At 58.7% G+C, this 7,976-nt stretch overlaps 1 long non-coding RNA gene across 2 annotated transcripts in view; it reads left to right on the top strand.

Annotated features, from left to right (window-relative positions):
* LOC112473690 overlaps positions 1–1,213 on the top strand; it is a 4,438-nt gene extending 3,225 nt beyond the window's left edge. For both annotated transcript variants that reach the window (XR_003044148.1, XR_003044147.1), the window contains one exon: positions 78–1,213. This is a non-coding gene — a long non-coding RNA (uncharacterized LOC112473690). The remainder of the gene's footprint in view (positions 1–77) is intronic.
* The last annotated feature ends 6,763 nt before the right edge of the window (positions 1,214–7,976 follow it).

The following is a 7,976-nucleotide window of genomic DNA, read 5'->3' as shown; positions in this document are numbered from 1 at the left end:
CCTAAGGTCACAGGTGGAATTAAGGTTGCGATCAGCCGACCTTAACGAGGGAAGCTAACTAAGCCTGGCTTTTCTAGCGTTCCAGATGCCACCGCAGGGTCCTCACCAGTGGAAGAGGGAGGCTGAGTACAGGTCGGAGTGGACGGGCGCCAGGCCTGTTTCTGGGTCCGAAGGCCAGAGGCGGGGGCCGCGAGCCAAGGAGTACAGACGCGTCTTGATGGCAGGGAAGCAGGAAGGGGACTGTCCCCTAGAGCCAGCAGGAGCGCAGCCCGGCGAGCGTGCCAGGCCTCTGACGCCACAGGGTAATAAACGCGTGTGGTGTAGGCCACTAAGTTTGTGGTCCTTGGTTACAGCAGTGACAGGAAGCTCACGGCACGCGTGGGGTCCAGGTAGAAGACCGTGAGTGCATCGCGGGGCGCCCTGGGCGGTGCGTGAGCGTTGCAGGCTGGGCGAGGGCGGATCTAAGTGTCGGCGTCAGTAACCACAGCTGGAAAGCGCGGATGCGCATCCGGGAGCCGACGCCACTCAAGAGCTCGGCGGTGTTGCCGGGGCCACCGACCGGCGGACGCCTCTGGGAAGCCTCCCCCTTCAGCCTCTCCTGCTGTGAAATGGGGTCCCACGCGGACAAGTGACAGGCTCGTGGAGCTTTCGGAACCACAGTGGTGACAACGCCATCGCCCGTGAGGACGAGACCAGAGCTAAGAGTCGAAAGCGAGACTCGAACCGATGTGCGCTCACCACACGGTCATGGCAGCACTGGTCACAGCAGCTAAATGAAGGGTGGCAGCAACCCAGGGGTCCATCAGCGGATGACGGGTAAAGGAGGTGCGGTCCATCCACATAATGGAATACTGCTCGGCCTTGAACAAGGGAGGACGCTCTGGCACCGGCTGCAACATAAACGAACGTCGAGGGCGTCACGCTGTGTAAGGTCACAGAAGGACACACTCTGTACGTGGTACCTGCAGTCGCCAGGGGCAGAGAGGCCGACAGTGTAATGGTGGCGCCCGGGGCCGGGGGAGGGGCAGGGAGCTCGTCTTTGATGGGGACACAGTTTTAGTTTTGCAAGATGGAAAAAGTTCTAGAGATGACGGTGGTGACAGTTGGACAACAGTGACTGTTCCTGCTGCCACTGAACTGTGCACGTAAAAACGGCCACGATGGTCAATTCTGCGTTGTGTATATTTTATAATTAAAGGAAAATAGAAAGAAATCACAGCTGTGAGTAATTTCTTCTTTAATGGTAGACGTTTAAACACGCCGACCAAGAGCTCATTCTCACACTGAACGGCGGTGGCGGCGGTGGTGGCGGTGGTGACGGTGGCCCACCGTCTGCAGGCTTCGCGTGGCCTGCCTAACTGCATGGCCTCTGCTCGATCATGGGGCCAGCCCGAGATGTCAGGGGAACAGACTGAATAATCAACCTGCCATTCCCATCTTTGCTTGGAGGGAAAGTTCTGGTCAGTGAAATCTGGGGAATTCCAAGCAACGTTGACTTCCTTATCTTCGGCGAGAGCATATTTCTCTGGTAGCCGTCCAGCTTCTTCGCATTGTTGCCTGGGTTTGGCTGAGCGTCAGCCTTCTGCGGGGCCGGGCGGCTGCGTGGGGCAGAGGCGAAGGGTGTTCAGATTCGGCTTTGGAAAGTGCTGGCCTAAGAAGAAGTCCAGGCTGGAAGAAGATGTGGCCGACGATGAGCTGCAAATTTTGTCCAGTGAGACTCGAGAGCAGCCCGAACACAGCCCCAAGGCCAACTTTTGACACTGAGAGAGCACCGGAGAAGAGTTTACAGAAGATTCCACAGGAGCGAAGAACCCGAAAAGGCTAGTCACCCCCAAAACACCTCCAAAGGTACGAGCCCGACCTTTCGCCGCGGGCAGCAAGTCCTCACCCTGTTTCTTTGTGCTTCTGTTCATTCATTCTTTGTGCTTCTGTTCATTCATCCCTCTGCTCGTTTATTCCTTCCTTCCTTCACTGTTTATCGTGGTGTCACTCTGAGGGCTGCAGGGGACCAGGCAGAGTCATAAGATGCTTCCTTCCTAGCCCTGGAGGACCCCACATGCTGAGGGGGGCTGGCTTGTTAACAACCACCACCCACCATGCAACAGGCTGTGCTGGGGCTGGGTGGGGGGCTGAGCCCGTGGGGGCTCAGAGAATAGAGTTTAAAACGTTATGAATTCTGGGACCAGCCCAGAATGAACCAGCCCATAGTCACCTCACTTGTGAGAGCACTCGCCGTGGGGTACCACGCCAAGCTCCTTCCGAAGCTGAGGAAACAAAGGCTCAGAGAGGTTGACTCACTTGTCCGGGGGCACACAGCAAGCGAGGAGGTCAAGGTTCAAATCTAGGCAACCGGAGCTGGGTGCCAGGTTGGGCCCGGGTTTTGAGGCCACGAGGGTGAGAGAAGAGGAGACTGAGGAGGGATTGGGGCTGTGTGTGTGGGGGGCGGTCTGTGTCTGATCCACATTCGTATCCCTGTGGCCCAGCATAGCCTGTGCCCGGGGAAGCTCGCTGACTGGCTTTAAGTGGGACAGCGGGCCTGGGGCTGCTCCGTTTCTTAAGGCTCTGGTCCAAAGTGGGTTTGGGGGGAGAGGAGGGAGTTTGCTGGGAGGAGCTGGTGTGTTTCTCCTCTAGGGAAGCCAGCATCAGGGGAGGATGGGGCGTCGCCAGCTGCCTTCGCATATCTGGCACCTGGACAGAGACTGGCATCGTCCCAGGAGGAGGGACAAGCATTTATCAGCTAATTCACAGGTGACAGGATATTTGAGGGGTGTCCCCAAACCCTCGTAGCCCTGTGCCTGGTGGCTTTGGGCCATCCTTCCCAGCACGGTCACTTGTTCAGGGTCATTTTACTTCCTTTCCCATGACAGCTGCTTCTGGCCCGTGACATAGGAAGATGGTCAGTTGGCCTGGAATGGCTGAGCTGTCCACAGTGTGACAGGCCTGCACAGGGCGTGGTGGGCGCCAGCTGGGCCAGTTTGTCATCACCCAAGCGTTTGGGCATGTGTGGCTACAGTGGTGGGCTCTCATGTCTGACCTTTGCCCTCCGGGCCAGCCCACTCCCTCTATAAGAAGTATTCTGAACACAGCCGTGTTTCTGTGGAGCTAGGGAGCCCGGGGTCCCTCGGGGGCTCAGTGAGGGCGGCTTCTCTGTTTCCGGGTGGGGGGATCATGACTCCTACCAGAGGAGAGCTGGGGTGATGTGGAGTAAACAGGAGCCCCCATCAGAGGCAGAGGGGCGAGCATACTCTGGCACAGCTCTGCCCAGTGGGGACAGAGCATGAACCGCACAGGTCACTTCGAGGTTTTAGCAGTCACCGTAAACTATGCTAACAGCAATAGGTGGAATTAATTTTAGCAACGTATTTTATTTAGCCCAATATAGCTAATGTAGTATTTCAGTGTTTCAATTATCAATCGATACTAATATCGCTAAAATATTTTGCATTCTTTTTCTCCGTCTACTAAGTCTTTGAAATCCAGTGTGTGTTTCGCACTGACGGCACAGCTCGATTTGGACATTTCGAGTGCTCAGTAGCTGCGTGTGGCTCGTGGCTGCCATCGTGGACCTCACAGCCCTAGGACGAAGGGTGACGATACCTGGGGTCGGGCGGGGGCGGGGGCGGAGCCTGGTAACGGCACAGAGACTCCAGGGGCGACAGTGCCTACGGTCGAGTCTAATCTAATTAGTCATTCCCAACAAGGAGCTACCTGTGAGGAGTGGATACAGGACCTTCTTACCCATCCCCCCAAAATAGTTAAATGCTATTGGAGGCTGCCCTGCTTCATTTCAAAATCATTTCCATCCCATATGCTGTCCCCTCCCCAATTCTTTATATGAGAGAAATTCAGCTGTTTTCACTGAGAGACCCAACAAAAGAGCAGCTTAAACAAGATACAATTTGCTTCTGTTGTGGAAGATTTGGGCGGATGGTCCGGGGCCCCTCGGCGCTCCGGGGACCCAGGCCTTTGCATTGTACTCCTCCGCCATCCTCCACACCAGTCTTCCGTCTCGTGGCCCAGGATGGCTGCCCAGCTCCTGTCATCACATGTGCATCCCAGCCACCGGTAAGGAGGAATAGAGAAGACACGCCTTTGCCCTTGACAATGGAAAGGCACTCCGAGCCCCAGCCTGAAGTCTAACTCCCCTCCCCAACTGACATTTCCAGGGAGAAGTTGAAGTCCGTAAGAACCGACGTCTAAGTGTTCGGGTGCCTTGGACCCCACTCCTGCGTCCCCCTTCCAGGCTCTGCAGCTCAGCGGGGCTGCCTTGCTGCCCCGTAGGGACGCTCAGTGGAGCCCTTCCCTTCCCAGCTCTCGCACAGTCCACTGGGGCGACGGCATCCTCAGATCGCACCTGCTCTACCTGACACCTGCAGTGTTTAGGAAATGGGGTGCAAGTCCCTGAACTTGGGGTGTCATCCTTTTCTCATGCGGCACATTTAAAACCTCTTCACTTCATCTTTTCTCCGAGCCCAGCTCCCGGCACCTCCATGCTTACTGGGGGTGGGTGGATCTAGCGGCAAGGCCACCGTCATCTCTTATGACCCTTGGTTCTGAGAAGCTGAGGCCTTTGAAACCTGCCAGGTGCCAGAGTGACCCAGGTGCTCAAGGAGCTCTTGGCATCAGGCCGCTGTTCCTCGGGTGGCGGCTCCCCCTCCCCTCCCCCACAGTCCTGCAGTCCCTTTTCCCCCATCCAGGGACCCCGGCCCAGGGTGCAGCACCCATGGGCCCTGGCAGGGTAGCTGGCGACGCTTCCCCTTCACAGCTGCACAGGGTGGCACCGTGTGCCTGGCCATCCTGCCCAGCTCGCTTGGACCTGTGGGTCAGGCCCACCCCGTGCCCCGCTCACAGCCGCCCTCTCGGTCGGCCCAGTGACGCCTGACACTGGCCCTGTAGCAGCCCATCTCCTGGGGGGCTTCTCTGCATCTCAGCCCAGGCTGTCCTCAGGCCTCCTCCTCTGACCTTGACTTGTAGGTCCTCCGAGGGCCCGGGTGTGGCGGGGTGCCTCCCCGTCTCCCCCTCTCAGGGGTGTGTGTTAAGGGTGATCCCAGGGTGTGTGTGCAGGTACCTTGCTGTGCGCTGAGCCCGCCAGGTCCACGGCCGGGCCACTGCCCCCTCAGTCTGGGGCCGGGGACCACGATGAGGGCAGCAGCGACTGAGGGCCGGAGGGTCCAGGAGCAGGACTCCAGGGGAGGAAGAGTGACAGCCAGAGGCGGTGGTGGTGTGGGGCCGGGAGGGGACAGTGTCCAGGTGAGGGCCCCGGTGAGCTTGGAAAGCATGGTGCTGTGGCAGAACGAGGGTCAGACCTTGGGCAGAGGAAGGCCCAGGCTCGGAGCTGAGACTCACCTGGTGAACAGGTGAGACAGACACGGCCAGCGGGCTTTCCGAGAGGCCAGGGCTTCGCCCTCGGGGAACAGGGCACAGGAAGTAACAGAACCGCATTTGTTAAGACAAATCTGAACTTGGCCCAACTTAAGGCACTGGGGACGGACCTCGGACGTACCGCCCGGTCGGCTTCAGACCACCAGTAAGCAGGCGTCGCGAGTCGCACGAGTCACCTGGTTTCCCAGGGCCCGTCCGTTCTGTTACGCTACGCTGTGGTCTGGTGCTGTGCCATGGCGGTGTTTTCAAAACACGATGTACACGCCTTAGTTAAAAAATTCTTTGTTGCTAAAAAATGCGCACCACCCTCTGAGTCTTTAGCGGCTCAGGTTCCCTTGGCTGTGGCTGGTCTTGCCGTCCATGTGTAAAAGCTGCCTTGTCTGTGAAGAGCCGTGATGTGGCCGGCACAGTGAACGCGTTCTGCCCGCGCGAGTCCCAGGCTGCGAGCACAAGGCCACCAGCTGGGGCTCGAACCCGCAGACAGGAATTCCCTCACCGTCCCGGAGGCCGGAAGTCTGAAATCCGGGTGTCGGCGGGTCTGAGGTCCCTCTGAGGCTCCAGGGCAGGGTCCTTCCTGCCTCTGCCTGCCCCTGGCGTGGCCGGCGATCCTTGGTGTCCCTCGGCTTATAGATGCGTCACTCCATTCTCTGCCTCTGTCCCCAGGTGGCCGCTGTTCCTCTTCTCGTAAGGACCCCAGTCACAGTGTCTAAGGGCCCCTCTCTCCCTAAAGACCTCACCTTTACTCATACCTGCAACGACCCCATTTCTGAGCAAGGGCGCACTGTGAGGGTTTCCAGGAGGATGTGAATCTTGGTGGGACGCTGTTCAACTCATGACATGGACTTCCTTTTTTAATATCTGAGAAAGTAAGGACATTCAGAAAAGCATAGAGAATGACACCCACGCTCAAGAATTTACAAGGGCTGTGCCTTTGCCACGTGTGCTTTAAGGACGGGGACTGACGATGTGCAGGGGAGGACAGCCCAGCGCAGGGCCTGGACGGGGTGCAGCAGCCTCAGGAGCTGTAGAGCGGGACTTCCTCACTGGGACATCCCCTGGCCAGGACGCTGTCCCCTCGTGCTGGCTAATGTGCTGCCACCAGCTACCTGTGTGAGGATTACAGCCCAGTCCCTAGAGCGCCATCCTGTGGGCCAAGTCAGGGAGCCCTGGTGCCAGGCTTGCCTGGCCTTGCTTGGGCGAAGTGCCCTCCCTGAACAGCCGGGGTGGCCGGCATCGCAAGGTGTCAAGGCCCCTGAGGAGCGATGCATTTGAATGGAGTGGGGAGGGCGTGGCGCCCCCCCCCCCCAGCAGGGTACTGGTCAGAGAACCCCGCAGGTGGCCGGGGTCACTGCGTACAGGCATGGCAGCAGCAAGACAGAGGGAAGAGGTGAGGATAGAGATGAGGGGACCGTGAGGAGCCCACCACCCTGTCCGGGGTGGAACAGAGGGCCTGACTGGGCACTGGCCCAGGCGGAGGGACACTTCCCTCTGCTCACTGGCCCATCTCCCGCGGCGCGCCGGGCGTACTGACCGACGCGCACTTGTCTCTCTCTGGACGTTTGGAGAGAAGACCCGAGAGCCACATGCTTCTAGCTGTCGCCCACGCCTGGGCTGACGCCTTTGTCTGCGGAAGGGGCTGAACCCAGGGAGCCCTAGGTGCCCCGAGAGAAGGACAGACAGGCCACGAACCCCTGCCTGTCCCTCTACCCTGCCTGTGGGTCAGATGCCACCTGGGATGGTTCTGTGAAAAATTTGTCATCTATCTTCTATTGCTATACCTGTCACTTATCTACCATCTATGTTATCAATCAATTTACCTATCATCTGTCCTTACATCTATGTATCTAACAACTACCTATTGATCTACCTATTAGTTATAGAGGGAGGTGGGGGGTGGGCCGCCCTGTGCTACCGTAGTGGAGTGGTGGTTCTCCAAGTGTGGCCTCAGGACCGGCACCCACGGCACCCCTGGGAACCTGTCGGAAAACCTGATTCCAGCCGGGGCTCGAACAAGCCCTCAGGTGGCCCTGCTGAGAACAACTGCGCTAGAACATTCTCTACCAACTCTCTGTACCCCGTCCTTGTGCCTCTGGTGGGGACGTGCCTCTGTGATCTCGGGGTGCTGGGGTAACTCCACGGCTGATGAAGGGCCCCGGGAGCTCAGAGGCTCAGCCAGGTCTAGGGTTTTCAGCTCCGAAGGTGACGCCACGCAGAGCTCACCAGTCTCCGGCAACCGCAGCAAGCAACCCGTGGCTTCCGACCCTCACCGGCCCCCTGGGCTCCCGTTCCCAAAGGCTCTTCTAACCGGCTGTCTTGTCATCCTGCTGGTTCCCCCGGAGGATGAGCTCTACAGAGATGGGCCCATGCACATCCCGTGCGAGTTAGGATTACACCAGGGGAGCCCCGCGCAGGTTCCCCGCCCACCTCCCCTGCTCCCTGTTTTTCTGGTCCCTCCGAGTCACCTGCTCTGGGCTTCTCTCTTCCAGGCTTCCTACGGCTGGTCCAGGAGTGGCAGTTCGGGGAAGCTTGCCTGAGCATCTCGTCGTCGGCACAGGATGGGCAGGACTGCGGCTCCCAGTACCAGGTTGTGGCCC

This window comes from Pteropus alecto, unplaced genomic scaffold, assembly GCF_000325575.1.
Source record: "Pteropus alecto unplaced genomic scaffold, ASM32557v1 scaffold8, whole genome shotgun sequence".
Classification (NCBI taxonomy): domain Eukaryota; kingdom Metazoa; phylum Chordata; class Mammalia; order Chiroptera; family Pteropodidae; genus Pteropus; species Pteropus alecto.
The sequence above is the reverse complement of the archived record's forward strand: the minus strand, read 5'-3'. Positions and strand labels throughout refer to the sequence as shown.